Source organism: Periplaneta americana, chromosome 12, assembly GCF_040183065.1.
Source record: "Periplaneta americana isolate PAMFEO1 chromosome 12, P.americana_PAMFEO1_priV1, whole genome shotgun sequence".
NCBI lineage: Eukaryota > Metazoa > Arthropoda > Insecta > Blattodea > Blattidae > Periplaneta > Periplaneta americana.
The window spans coordinates 101,463,913-101,479,792 of record NC_091128.1 but is presented as its reverse complement, the minus strand read 5'-3'; the positions used below and the strand labels follow the sequence as shown (position 1 = coordinate 101,479,792).

General features: G+C 36.3%; 1 protein-coding gene across 2 annotated transcripts in view; it reads left to right on the top strand.

Annotated features, from left to right (window-relative positions):
• Positions 1 to 15,880, top strand: part of LOC138710729 (uncharacterized) — a 306,886-nt gene that overhangs the window by 73,988 nt on the left and 217,018 nt on the right. Inside the window, exon 1 of one of the 2 annotated variants that reach the window (XM_069841798.1) lies at positions 7,626 to 7,754. The exons of the other annotated variant lie outside the window; for it this stretch is intronic. The gene's annotated coding sequence lies outside the window, so the exon portion shown is untranslated. Of the gene's footprint in view, positions 1 to 7,625; positions 7,755 to 15,880 lie in introns of those variants that run through there. 2 annotated transcript variants of the gene reach the window in all.

Here is a 15,880-nt window from a genome sequence, read left to right as displayed (position 1 = left end):
CTCTATATGCATTTCTGGATTCACCCATACGTGCTAGGTGCCCTGCCCATCTCAAACGTCTGAATTTAATGTTTCTTATTATGTTAAGTAAAAAACACAATGCGCGCAGTTCTGCGTCGTGTAACTTTCTCCATTGTCCTTTAACTTCATCCCTCTTAGCCCAGATATTTTTCTAAGCATCTTATTCTCGAACACGTATGGCCTCTGTTCCTCCCTCAAAGTGATGGTCCAAATCTAAGAACCATTCCGAAACCTAGATACGTAACTAAAATTTAAATCTTGTTCTAACAGTCTTATCTTGTTTAATTATAAACACAATTGTTATAGAGTTAATAAATAACGAATTTAAAACGATTATTTCGTTTATATGACGTCATTCCATTTTCGGCCAATGAAGTGTAATGAAATTTTGAATTCCAACCAATCACAGTCATACATCGCGATAATTTCTGCAACTCGATTTATCACTATCAATTTATCGCACGTTCGTTCTTTTGTTTAGTCAGTGTCGCCAATTGTTTCCACGTAAATTGATGAGCATGAATCCATTGTACTAAATAAAGTGCGAAATCCTATTTCCACATCTACATCTTCATCATCTAATTCCATGACCATTGCATCCAAAGAAAATGACATTCCTTCATAACAATTGTTCATTTAATTAATGTACTAACACAGTCTACTATATACAGTCGCGAAGCTTGAGGTGTTTTTTTGCAAATCTCGCGATAAAGCGCTCCAAGCGGTTAGCAACTAGAAACAATAGACTGTCCACGGTCGACTTTGGATTTAGAGTGGACTGAGTCGCATTTCCATCGAGTGCTAGGTCGTTGCGTTTTTCACATTGATGCTCGTGAAGAAAAATCCTAACATCTATTTCTTATTTTACTTATAGATGCAAAAAGTGGTTAATAAACAGCAGGAGGGAAGATCTAATGACAAAGAATGAAGCATATCTTTATAATAATATAAAGTTTTGCTCTCTTCATTTCGAAAACACACAATTTATGAATGAAAACAAAAAAAAATAATCTGGAATGCAGTTCCAACTTTATTTGATGTTTTAAATAAACCTGTTCTGTTATTACCTGCAGCTGAGAAACAAACGCTTTGCACTAATTCTACGTCTGTATCAGCTGATTCCTTGAATAATTGTACATTTTCAGACAACTTAGGCCTACTTTTTTTTTTCAAAGGATATGTTTTTAATTATAGCTGTTAATTTTGTTGTTATTTTTATTTGTTACTTTACTAGAGACGTAGGAAAAGTAAGTCTGTTACAATAAAATTTATTGATCATGTTTTATTTCCAATTCTGGTGTGATTATTATTGCTTAACCTCATCCCACTTTGTTAACTACTACAAGTACCGGTACACGTAAGTTACTCCCATTAATTCATATTTCCATTATTATTGTTATTATATTATTGTTGTAAAGGGAAATGCAAATTAATATTTATTGGTTTCATAGTTCATTATCGCTATAATCTTGAATGAGTGAAGCGATTATAGTAAATTTCAGTTCGTTTTGCACAAACAAAAATAATATTAACCTATTTCTTGCAGGTATCTTCGAGTTTATGGTGGAATTTAATATACTTCATTAAAATAATAAATGAACTTTATCCATTTAAAATTTCAATAATGGAAGGAAGGTGCTAATTTTTCCAAAAAAACACGACAACGAAAGTGTAACATATTTTGTCATCTGCTAGGAGATATCTGTGATGATGAGGCGATAGTAGCGATCCTAGTGGTGGGCAACTACCCATGTTTGCATTTTTACTACATATTGAGCTTCGCGACTGTATATAGTAGACTGTGGTATTAATCAGGTTGTTTGTAATTATACAATAAAATGTTTAAATTATGATTTCAGAAGATAATGAAAACGTATTTCTGTTATAATAACAAGAGAAAAGCGCAGTACATGTAATTATTAACATTTTCAAACCTGTATTTCGCTTTTCTCAATTGGCATTACTGAATAACATTCAATTTCTGTATTGAAGTAATCTTTATTCATCTATTTCGACTTCACAATGTCTGAATAGGTTAATTATTCATAAATATACAATTATTAACATTTTGTGAGCGAATTTTAGGGATATATTATTTACATTTTTATTTTATTCACGAAATAGTCCTAACAAATGTCACTCGAGGTCTGAGATTACTATAGATAGTAACTTTTGTGATTTTATTTTTCAAAATTTGATTATAGTCTATTTGTTATATTTTAGTTGTGAATACAGATTTTAATATTTTCTGTGTGACCATTTCCCAGAAAATGGAGGTTAGTATATGTTTCAATATCTATTTGAACTTCAAGCTCCATTACGTGTATAACAGTATTAACTGAAATACTACTAACTTCATATTAGTAGTGTGGTGGTAATGGGTGGATTGGGCTCGTCATTGGAGCAGTGCAGTGGCTAGCGCTGAGCGACATGTTGGCTCGGTCGCCATGGTTGCGTTATGCCCAATATAATTCACAAATAAAATGCACTTGTTTTTATATTAGTTTGAGGCAACCTTGAAGCCGATCTAAGAATAATACAGACGCCGGCGCGGCGACCCGACGACCAACTAGGACATTGTTCGTGGACGCAGTCATCGCTGCTGCTTCGTTAAAATACTCGAATCATCGCTACGGTGAATCAATTCCAACTCACCGGATCGGACTAATGAAAAATTGCGCAGCTATTTATACGGACTGAGTCACTACAGGAGGTCAGTTGAAACCCAAGCTAAGATTTTGTACGTTGGATAGGGTGACAAAACACTCCGCGCCGCTGTTTACGTTCTCTTTATGCGAAGTTCAGGAATGCAGTGGAATCCTAATAACGAGAAAGTAATGTATGATCATTAAGAAAGAAAGGAAAGGAAAAAAGAAAGAAAGAAGAAAGGGGGGACCAATTGAAAGTAAGAGAAACAGGAAAAGCAAAACACAGAGAGAGAAGGAAGAAAGTGAGTAAAATATAAAAGAAAGGAAGATATGGTCGGCCTACGTGTCGCAGTCGGTAGAGCGCTGTCCTTCTGTGCCCGAGGTTGCGGGTTCGATTCCGGCCCAGGTCGATGGCATTTAAGTATGCTTAAATGCGACAGGCCCTTACTGTCATGTAAAGGAACTTCTGCGGGACAAAATTCCGGCACACCGGCGACGTTGATATAACCTCTGCAGTTGCGAGTGTCATTAAATAAAAAATAATTTAAATTTTAAAAAAAGTTACGTCTACAAAAGGACGTTTTTAAAAGCTACAGTCCACATCTGTGGAGTAACGGTCAGCGCGTCTGGCCGTGAAACCAGGTGGCCCGGGTTCGAATCCCTGTCGGGCAAGTTACCTGGTTGAGGTTTTTTTCGGGGTTTTCCCTCAACCCAATACGAGCAAATGCTGGGTAACTTTCGGTGCTGGACCCCGGACTCATTTCACCGGCATTATCACCTTCATTTCACTCAGACGCTAAATAACCTAGATGTTGATACAGCGTCGTAAAATAACCCAATAAAATAAAAAAAATAAAAGCTACACAACCATTGAACATAGATAACTGGGTAGAAACAAGTTCCGTCTCGAAAAGAAGAAACATTGTCAGGATCGTAAACACACTTGCACAGCTATCTTCTTCAATAGAGACATCTTAAAAAAATTTAAAATGTTATGTTTCATTTAACGACGCTCGCAACTGCCGAGATTATATATCAGCGTTGCCAGTGTGCCGGAATTTTGTCCCGCAGGAGTTCTTTTACATCCCAATAAATCTACTGACATGAGCCTGTTGCATTTAAACGCACTTCAATGCCATCGACCTGGCCCGGGATCGAAGCCGCAACTTCGGGCATAGAAGGCCAGCAAAGGTGCAGAGGCTGTCACACACTGATTCTTATCCGAGACGGCAGACTTGTACGACACAGGACTACAAAATTTGATCCCATGGTATGACAAATGTATTGGTGGGGACATGCTTAAAAATACCTACCTAAAAAAATTGCTGGATCTGTTCCAATAAATCTTTTCGTAAAATTGTGTTTTCTTTCTTTTGATCCTGTCGTAGTTTATTAGCTGACAATGATTACCGAAGGAAACTAAGGATTAATCTCGTCGTAGTTCAGCCAGCAAGCTGGTGCTGCTCACCAAATGAAACCATGGCTTGATCTGCAGTAGTTTAGTTAGTTGACAGTTCTTACCGAAGGGAAGCATTTATTAATCGCTTTCTTATTGACACATGGCTCAGTATTTCTCCTATTTTAATAAGTAATAATGGTGTCAATAAGAAAGCGATTATGATTCTGCTCAGCTGTGGTTGTGGATTGCAATCCTTCACAGGGAGTGTAGTGTCTCGGGGGGGGGGGGGGGAAGCACGGAGAAATGAAACTCCTATAGCAGCAATCTGCTTTTATCGCTTCTTATTGAAAAATAAATGTCATAAAACTGGAGGTCGTTCAGATAACTGGCGTCGAGTGCCTGATACTGATATAGCTCTATCCACAGTTTTTCCTCATCGTAATATTGAATCTTACATACTAAACCTCGTCTTCAGTAAGACATTTTCTGCCGCGTGATGTGGCATTCCATCTAGACCAGGCCTGCGCAAGGTTTGCGCTCTCCGAGTCGGCTCACAGCTCGAGAGCGTAATGTAGATATTGGCTGCGCTCTGTATAAGGGTGGACTGGAAGAAGGGGTGATCTCGTACAAAATGTACACAAAAGTACTAGTATGAGTGTTCATGAAATGAATTCCCATTCAGTGTTTACAAAACTATCTTGGACTATTATTAATGAATAAAGAAATATTGATTTCATATAAATAATAGAAACTTTATAGCTACTTAAATATACAATATCATTTTGTTATATTTTTATTTATCAGTACATCAAAACGGGGTTTTATGCTGTTGGCAGCTGAAAGGAACAGTCCCTACTGATCGTAATGAAATATCAGTTACAGATGTTAGATGTCTGCCTTTATTGAAGTTGATAATAGAAACAGTTGCTCACAAATACAAATGTTGAGCCAAACATAGCAATCATTTTCACAGCCAGCTTGTGTAATCGTGGATATTATTGCTGAGGTTTAGTCTTGTAAAACTCAACCAGACTAGTAGTATTATTCAAACGGTCTTTAGCCCTTAGGCCACAATGAAGATCAATAAGTCCAAGCTGTACATCGTATGACACTGTTTCAACTGGTGTTAAAGTAATTTATTATGATAACTTTAAAATTCTTTCCAATTAAGACAAGATCTTGGAACGTAGAATTAAATTCATTTTGAATTTCAATTAATACTGTATTTGCACATAATCGTTTAACATGGCTTCATCACGAGCAGTTTCTATCGTTGGAAAGTGAGCCATATTACCTTCCCGAAACTGACTTACGAAAAGTAAGTTTACGACTGAAATCCCGTAATTTATTCAACATACAACAATGAGCTGGCCTTTTCCCTGAAGAGAGATATTTAAATTGTTGAAGAATAGTAAATTCTAACGTACCCTACCTCATTTAATAATGCAACTTTCAACTCCTGTGCCATTTCACTGCGATTTTCACCAACAAAACCATCGTATCTCTATGTGTGGACTAGCAATGACGCATTATTTTATGTTTTCCTCTTTCTTTCGAACTTTTGTGGCAGCTGCTGTGAAAAAATACGCATTTTCCCATGCAATGTTCAAAGAATTTGCTTTCCGTCTTTTAGATTCCTCCATTATGTAGCCATAGATAGGCAAATTTGAAATAGCCATTGATAATACACACTACACCAGATAGCTGCATAAACTATTCTCTACCCATAACAGGCCTACGTCATTCCGACGTACCTTTCCGGCAAGCTGTTAGACGACTCTCCCGCTCCGAAGGAGCTGCCGCGCTCAGTGAGCGCCGTTTGTGCAGGCCTGATCTAGACGGACCGGGTTTGATTCAGGTCTGGGTGTGGAAGTTATGGTGGAAAAAACAGACATTGCAGAGGGTTCTTCTCGGAGATTGGTTGATTGATCCTGCGGTAATTTAGTTAGCTGACAATTCTTACCAAAGGGAACCATTTATTAATGCTGTCGTAGTTTAGTTAGACACCTGACGCTTCTTATCAATTGAAACCATGGATTGATCCTGCGGTTTAGTTAGCTGACAATTCTTACCAAAGGTAACCATTTATTAATCTTGTCGTAGTTTAGTTAGTCAGCTGACGCTTCTTATCAATTGAAACCATGGATTGAGCCTGCGGTAGTTTAGTTAGCTGACAATTCTTACCGAAGGAAATCATGGATTAATGCTATCGTAGTTTAGTTAGTCAGCTGACGCTTCTTATCAATTGAAACCATGGATTGAGTCTGCAGTAGTTTAGTTAGCTGACAATTCTTACCGAAGGAAATCATGGATTAATGCTGTCGTAGTTTAGTTAGTCAGCTGACGCTTCTTATCAATTGAAACCATGGATTGAGCCTGCGGTAGTTTAGTTAGCTGACAATTCTTACCGAAGGAAATCATGGATTAATGCTGTCGTAGTTTAGTTAGTCAGCTGACGCTTCTTATCAATTGAAACCATGGATTGAGCCTGCGGTAGTTTGGTTAGCTGACAATTATTCTTACCGAAGGAAATCATGGATTAATGCTGTCCTAGTTTAGTTAGTCAGCTGACGCTTCTTATCAATTGAAACCATGGATTGAGCCTGCGGTAGTTTAGTTAGCTGACAATTCTTACCGAAGGAAATCATAGATTAATGCTGTCGTAGTTTAGTTAGACACCTGACGCTTCTTAGCAATTGAAACCATGGATTGATCCTGCGTAGTTTAGTTAGCGACAATTCTTACCAAAGGAAATCACGGATTAATGCTGTCGTAGTTTAGTCACCTGACGCTTCTTATCAATTGAAACCATGAATTGATCCTGCGGTAGTTTAGTTAGCTGACAATTCTTACCGAACGGAACCATTTATTAATCCTGTAGTAGTAGTTAGTCAGCTGATGCTTCTTACGAAATGAAACCATGGATTCCGCTTATGCTTCTCACAAAATGGATCATGTTGTGAGCCTATCGTAGCTTAAACAATTAACTATTTCTTAAGAAAGAAACAATAGTTTGATCCAGGCGTAGCATAGTCAATCAGCTGACGCTCCCTACCAAAGATATATGTGTTTCGCTTCTGGACGAAATCCATAGGTTTTTTGGATGAACAGGATATGAGATATGTTTTCTCGGAATATGTCTTTCACCTGTGATTTATATAATCACCTTGTCATCTAATGTCCGCCTCTGAACAGTCCTTGTAATTCAAATGCGACGTTAATCACTCTTAGCAGAATCAAATGGAGACAGAACCGGTCATGTGATATGATTCGTTTTGGAAAGGGATAGTGATTTTAATTCAAATCTGCGTCGAAAGCGAGAGCCATTCTGTGAAACATGAGTAACCTTACAACGGCGGCGCGGCGGGAAGGCGAGCGCCGAGATGGCAGCCCTGATGCATGCAGGCATGCCACGCGGTTCGGAAGGGGCCAGCGCCCAGTCAATCGCAGAATAGACGAGTTGGGAATTCCGTGTGCGTATTTTGCGTGCAGGCTATAGAGAATTCCTTCCTGTTCCCCTCGCTCGTCGCGACGCTGGCGTCGGGGCACAGCGCCAACAGGAATCATCGCAGAGGTATGCCTCACAATGAACACAGTGCAGGCTTTCAGTCGGTGCTGGTGATGTCACAGAGCACCTGAAGGCGCGTGTTACCTGTGTACATACGTGATCCAAGTGTCAGCCGCACGTACGTGTGTCAGTGAGTGAGTGGCGTGTGTGGAGGAGGGGGGAGAAGGGACAGCGATGAGATTCAGTTACTAAACTTATTTCACAACGATAAAGATTATTACAAACTTAAGTTACTAGTAAATATCTAACTCGAATCCTCCAGTCAGCATTCGGGCAAGAGGTCCATCAGTGAAGTACGACTAAAGCCATTGTACCGTGCCAACCTTGTTGTGCTTAGTCACCCAGAGAGTTCTTAGTCTGTTGTGGTATGATTCAAGAAGATTCTCCAGTCCATATTTACTAACTTAAAGCTAAAATTGTTACATTCGACACAAAATTCACCTGCGTTTACACATAGGTCTATTTAAATCTGAAACATGGATTTACTAAAGGACGTAACTGTTTTCATTGTGTTATGATTATTCCTTTCTTGTGACTTAGGCTGTAGTGTTTAATTTGCAGATTTAGCAGAGCTGGGTTCGATTTCTAATAGCTGGAAATTTTCTCCCTTCCATAATTAACTGGGCGAGTGTTCCTTTTCTTGTTTTAACCCTGTGTTGTCAAACGCAGATGACTTATGCCATGGATATCACAAGACCAGAAACTATCCAGTGGTGGTTCAGAATTCTCACAAGTGTTAGGACGGAACGGTTTCAAGGTACCCAGTTCTTTAAAGCGGATTATTATTTCCATGACTCTAGAGCATGTTTCGCTACTAGTAGTAAAGTTCTTTGGAATCATATATCTCTTTTGATAAAACCTATTCACAAAACAATATTTAGATAGGTCTGTACAAAACTCAAATTAAATTTTAAAAGTACACATTGTCGTAGTACGCGCTCTCTTTAAAGACTCTGTAATATTGTTTTCTGCAGTTATCTTTGAGATAAGTAAAGTAGTGAATACGATTTATTCTCAGTTGAACCAGTAATTAGTGGTATGATTTTCACTTTGTTCCACGTGAATTGCTATTCAACAATAATACCCTTACATTATTATTATTATTATTATTATTATTATTATTATTATTATTATTATTATTATTATTAATTGCTCAAGCACGTGCAATAGCAATGCACATTTGAAATTAGAAACTTTCCGTAAAGTGTACAAGATACAATGTCATGGCATTAAAATGTACCATTTAGCCCCACATTTATCATAGAATGCTTGTTTATGTAGATGACGTGAATATGTTAGGAGAAAATCCACAAAAGATTAGGGAAAACACGAAAATTTTACTTGAAGCAAGTAAAGAGATAGGTTTGGAAATAAACCCCGAAAAAAAACAAACAAAGTATATGATTGTGTCTCGTGATCAGAATATAGTACGAAATGGATATATAAAAATTGAAAATTTATCGTTTGAAAAGATAGAAATATTCGAGTACCTTGGAGCAACAGTAACAAATATAAATGATACTCGAGAGAAAGTTAAACGCAAAATAAATATGGGAAATGCCTGCCATTATTCGGTTGAGAAACTTTTGTCATCTAATCTGCTTAAAAAAAAGACTAAGTTAGAATTTATAAAACAGTTATATTACGCTTTGTTCTGTATGGTTATGAAACTTGGACTCTCACTTTGAGAGAGGGATAAAGGTTAAGGGCATTCGAGAATAAAGTGCTTAGAAAAAAAATTAGGCTAAGAAGGATGAAATTACAGGAGAATGAAGAAAGTTACACAACACAGAACTACACTCATTGTATTCTTCATCTGACATAATTGGGAACATTAAATCCAGACATTTGAGATGGGCTGGGCATGTAGAACATATGAGCGAATCCAGAAGGGCTTATAGAGTGTTAGTTGAAAGGCCTGAGGAAAAAATCTTTGGAGAGGCGGAGATGTAGATGGGAAGAAAATATTAAAATGGATTTGAGGGAGGTGGGATATGATGATAGAGACTGGATTACTTTTGTTCAGGATAGGGACCGATGGCGAGCTTATGAGGGCTGCAATGAACTTCCGGCTTCCTTAAAAGCCATAAGTAAGTAAGTAAGATAAATTTTACAGTCCATGGAAACCTATTGGATAGCGATAGTTTATGACTCTCATTTTTGTAGACAATCAACATTAGCAGCAGTAGGTATGTAGGCCTAAGTCGTGCTTGTGCTTGTCGCCTTTACACCCAAGAAAACACTCTTAGTTCTCATTTCTGTTAGATGCTGAGTGAACCCCAGGACCGTATTGTGATCAGAAGGATTAGATAAATGGGGAAAATCCGTAACTACTTCGGAAATCGAACCCGCGACCTCTCCACTTGCAACCTTACACCATAAGTGCAAGGCTATCGCACACTCAAAACATTTATAAGATTACTAACATCATTTACAAGATAAAATTTATTGTACTTAGGCTGCTGTCCTTGTATTGTGACAAAAGTTTATTTTAACATTATTATTATTATTATTATTATTATTATTATTATTATTATTATTATTATTATTATTATTATTATTATGGACATACTTATTCTTTCACAATGGCATGCCCCGATACCACGCTTCTTGGCCAATCAAAGAAACGCAAAACTATAGACTCCATACAGTGCATTGTCAATATTGCACTTAAAACTTCCATTCTTTTATTTACTCACGAGCCACTTTTGAATGTTAAGTTGTACTATGATCTTTACCCTTTGAAGACGATGTAAGATGGCTACTGTATTTGTTTTGCCACTAACTACAAACACTTAGACGTTCTTACTCACAAAAATAATATTCAATTATTTCTCTCAACTGTCTTCACTTTCTCATTATACAAAATTTAAAGACAGGGAATTATAGCGTGACAAAATACCGATTACAGATGTAGGTATGCGAAAGTAATATTTTCAGCAAATCTGATACAGAAACGTGGTTTTGAGTACACCGTATGTCTGTCTGTCTATGTGCAGTAATTTCTCGTAGACTATTGCACTGTTTTTGTTCATATTCTGTGTCTATGATTCAATTTATACGGAAATTATACACATGAAAATAATTTTAGTACAAGTTAATGGGTGTTTATATAAAATAAGGAGTATAGTCGAATTCGGTTAATTCGAAGTTGAAGGTACCATTAAACAAAACCGAATTATCTAAGATCTCGAATTAAATAAATTTCAAATTGTTTTCTTCCTTTCTACGCCAGAGACATTTTGATTGAAATATACCAACGTTTTTCGAAAGAAACGTTTCAAACCAACCAACTAAATTTATGGAGGCCCCATGAGAATCCTACACGGAATTTCTTGCATAAAAATCAATGCAATATAGTAAGAACAAAACTTTTAATTCAAGATTTTATACAGCATTGTCGAAATACAGCACATACAATTAAAAAAAGAATTGACAGTGTGGTTTTTTTTAGCATTTAATTTTTGATTCATGAAAAATTCTTCGATTGTAAAATTGAGAGCCTTAACCTCTCACCACTCTCTGGGCCGATTTGGCCTGTTGCCATGGGTTACACTTTACCTTAATATATATGAATATCAAGTAAAATACACTACAATGTTGAAGAAAGCAACTATTATATTGGAAGTCCAGTATAGACGTTTTATGTAATCATTGGGATTTCCTTAAATTCCCCGTAACTTTTTTTTATTTATATATAGATCCTAAGTTATTTTATATTTCCTTATTCCTCTATTGATTACATGGTATTACCACCGCTACAAACGTAGAAAATGCAGAGTGAAATTTATCCTTATTGGTTTGTTGATTCTCTGTTATCTTCACTACTCAGAGACGACAACTTGATTTATAAATCAAGTTATCGTCTCTGAGTAGTCTCTTCTATAGTTCAAGTGGGGCTTAGAAAAAAAATTGTAATCAAGTGAATGTGGAGTGCCATTTTCTTTTTCTTTCCTTTTATGTGAAGAGAATGTAATTGTATTGCCACCAGCAGTGCTGTCATGGTAATTTTTCTCTTGGCTCTACGCCCCACCCCTTGTTTTCTCCCTTGAAATATATTTTACTCTCCTCTCTCTATTTCTTCGATTGTCATTTAATGATTTTTTTAATATTAAAGAAGAAATAAAGAAATTGGTTTGCTTTATATTTTAATTGTAAAACCAGCTTGATTTAAACAATATACCATGTAGCCCATCGTAGGCACCCACATGCTGTATGGCTCTGTACAGACAACATTTTCTTTACCCCATACGATTAACTAAAAAAATTGTAGGTTCCCATACGATGTATGGCCCCGTATGGCCTCCTGACAGCATTGGCCACAAGTAACATATTTCTTTGTTTCGAGATAATCATCAAAATACGTACACGTTTTTGTAGTTACCGGAAGCATGATTTTAGACTTGCTGTTTGTACGTACGTATGTCCGTCCGTCTGTTTACAGTTATTTCTCTCGAACTCTTGGACGGTTTTTGTTCATATTCAGTATCTACCAGTCAATTCATTCACGAATAATTCACATCAAACAAAATAATATTCGGTAACATTAATGAAGCTAATTTGAAAAGAGTAACAATTTGGCTATTTACTCCAAATTGAAAATAACGATTTTTTTCCTATCAATTTCATTTTGTGGCACAAGATGAACTCGTAACTGAAATGTAGACAGTGTGTTCTCAGAATCCTTTATGTCGGAGAAATGAATTTACCTCTACGAGAAGCTCTTCAAGCAAAAATTTCAGACTCTGAGATATTTAAAAACAGAAGTCTGTCATTATTAGGCACCGTATTCCAGCTACCTAAAGACTCAAGTTAAAGACACATTGGGTAGCCTATATAGTACGCCGAACACAGGAAATGCAACGGATAAGGATATAAACAAACACGTTGTTGCTGCGTGTTCGTGGAGTACAGTCAACTTCCGACAATCTGAAACTATGCTAGTAAACACATTCTTGGGACGTGATGTTCATTTTCGTCGTGATCTTTGCAGTGGATAATAACGTGCGTTCGTAAGTTACGGAACTTGAAAATTTGCGGATGTCACTTGGAAATGATTTTATATTGCAAGAAATTCTTTCAATAACACATGACATTATTGGTGCATGATGTAGTACAGGATATTTCTATTGTCTGATATTTTTTCGTGTTTCATTAGTATATTGCATATGTCGCTCATTATTGATAACCCACTAATTTTCTATGTAATTTTATAGAAATTCCCTAAAATGTAGAATTTATTAATTGGAATGTTGGCACTGAACATCATGGTAGGCTACACAAATCTATGCTAACGTCGAGTTAATATCTTCATAATTTTCAGATTTTTATGGTACTGGTTCTTTTGGATTACGTTCAACACACTTTCTGCACCTTTTGGTATTGCAGTGTCTTTCAGTGCACTGTTTTGTCCCTTTTACGTTCATCTTATACAATTTATATGTTGTCTATATTGATAGTGAAAATATTAGTTCAAATATCTTTCACTATTCCCTGCAATATTACACGCTTGAGCGTCTTACCTAAGGCACTTTACCTCTGCAACGAACCTTCAATCAGCCACAAATATGTAGTTGTTTAAATAATACGACTAGTAAGAACAGTGATCGATAAGACAACTCACTATGACTGCGTCCCGATTTCCACTTTCTAGATGAAGAGGACAGAGGATGTGTAACTATTTTGTATACGAATGTACCTGTACATGCGCTGTGACGTCACATATACTTCGAATCAGGCAACCTCATTCCAGTTTATATGTAGCTGGAATACGAAGCCTAGTTCATTATGGTCACGTCCCCCTCATTTCATTGTTCCTAATGTCAACCCACTCCTCTTCTTCCTCCAAGTCTTAGTCTCATGTTGTCGGCCCTGTCCACGTGAGCATTCTATTCTCTGTCTCAACATTGATAGCATCACATTCCTCTCACATCCTGGTTTCTAATTCTATTCAGTCTTATTTTGCCTATGATGGCTCGTGACTTACAGTATTCATTTCCGCTGTATTCATGAGATGTTTAGTTTGGTTGTATCTGCTCTCGTATTGACACCACACTTTATTATCGGCCTTACACCAGTGAGAGTAAGTCCTTTCGAAACAAATTCTCTTTCGTTACACTTTAAATTAGGCTGACTAGACGTCCCCGATTTCCAGGGACAGTCCCCGGTTTTGAGTTGCTGTCCCCGGGGACCAAATGTCCTGGTTTTGTCCCCAGAAATTAATTTTTGTTCCCAGAAGCTTTTTTTTTTTGTTTCAATAACATTTTACACGTAAATATTCAAGGATCATGATGGAACTGCTGCGATTCATGCACATTTCTGAACGCTTCTTAGTATCAGACAGAAGAACCAGTGAGCACAGTATGAAATATTCTGCACTCTACAAGAAGAAAATAGCATCTTTGTCTTTGGTCATCTTAGCATTCGCATTGCGCAGAAGTGTTAGAACTGCCGCGGCATCCATTTTTAAGTAGTTCAAAAGAGAAATTTTGTGACAAACCAACAGGTGAAAAGTGGTATGATGTTTTTCAAAATAAAAAAAAAAATATTCCGTTTGGAAATCTTCTCAAAATATTGTTTTTAATCATGTGTCGTTCAGTCAGTAATTCATCAGTTGGACTGATGAAAAGTCAAGAAAGAAAGTTGAAACGGTTAAAGCTTTGTTAGACCTACAAGTAAAAACAAACTTTCATTCCTCTTTGAAGAACTTAATGTGAAGTTATATGGAAATGAACAGATCCTTAAAAAGATACATTCTTCAGACAAGTACTTGCTAAATGTGTGTGTTAGAGTTCAGTGTGTACAATAGTATGCGAAAGACTTCCATGCATGAGTCAGTATTGAAATTGAATTCTTAGTGACTATAATTATCTGTATATAGGAGTTAGTGTGTTTATGCAATTAATTCAAAACGTTAAGATACTCCACGAATTTAGTGTGTAAAGTTCTATCATTGTATCTATTGTTACATGTATTTACTTTCACTTTTCAACGGAGTGTGACTAGGTAAGCGTTTGGAGTTTTTCTTGAAATTTCCGATGTCTCCTCCTGGACCATAAAAAATCTGGCCAGCCTACTTTAAATTCCATTTTAGAGTGTACATTTCCTCTCAGCTTTATATTGCTCAAGAACAGTAACCAAGATAATAAAAATTGGCAACAACGAATCTAACATATAGGTATCCCTTTATTTGTCGATCTAGTGATAAAGTAGATATGTAGACCCTCGATGTTGGATGTTATAACGGGGTGCCACAACCAAAAAATATCGTACCATCGTTTTACAAAAATGTTCACATTTTGACCGAGATTTGGTAGGCAATATTTTTCACTGTTATTCAACTTTTTTCATAACTCGTTACACTCAAATTTCAAGAAAATATAGTTGAAAGTAATTATTATTGTTTATAATAGTCAAAAGTCACAATTTCTAATGCAGTTGGTTGAGTAACATTTTTATACAATTAAGGCAATTATTGTTTAACTTAATTATTAGTTTTATTTTGTCAGAGATGTCTAGGTAATATTATTCATTTTTCGCTTTCTTCTAAACTCGTAAATTTCCCCGAAATACAGGCAAAATTATACACATTTTCCTTTTCCCCTTTCTTTTCAAATTCGATAACTTGGATAACTAAAATTATCCGAAAAGAGAAATTTTCTCCTACTTATCATCACTGTTTCACACTTTTTTAAAATAAATAAATAAATAAATAAATAAATAAATAAATAAATAAATAAATAAATAAATAAATAAATAAATAAATAAATAAATAAATAAATAAATAAATAAATAAATAAATAAATAAATATTTACTTTGTTTTTTGTTCTTAAATTTGTATTTTTACGCATGGTAGGCCTATCTCGCAGGTGCCCTGATATTTCCGATGTTTTGAAAACCTATATTCGAACTGCATCAAGCAATCTGCAGGAAACAATATGTGTATTCCAAGATATTGAAAGACCTTTACTTGTAGGACTTGAGGCTTTCCCGGCGTTGGATAAGAAATAATTATGATGATGACGAAATGAGTCCGAAGTTCAATGATTGAAGGAAAACCTCGGTATAAACCTCAACCAGGTAACTTATTCCAACCAGGATTTGAACCCGTGCTCGCTCGTTTCACGATCGGATATCCAAACCGTTACGCTACAGTGGTAGACAATAGACATGGTCAAAATTAATGACCACATTGTTAGCAGAAGAGGAGATGATACTAAGCCATTAAGGAGCTAAATGACAGC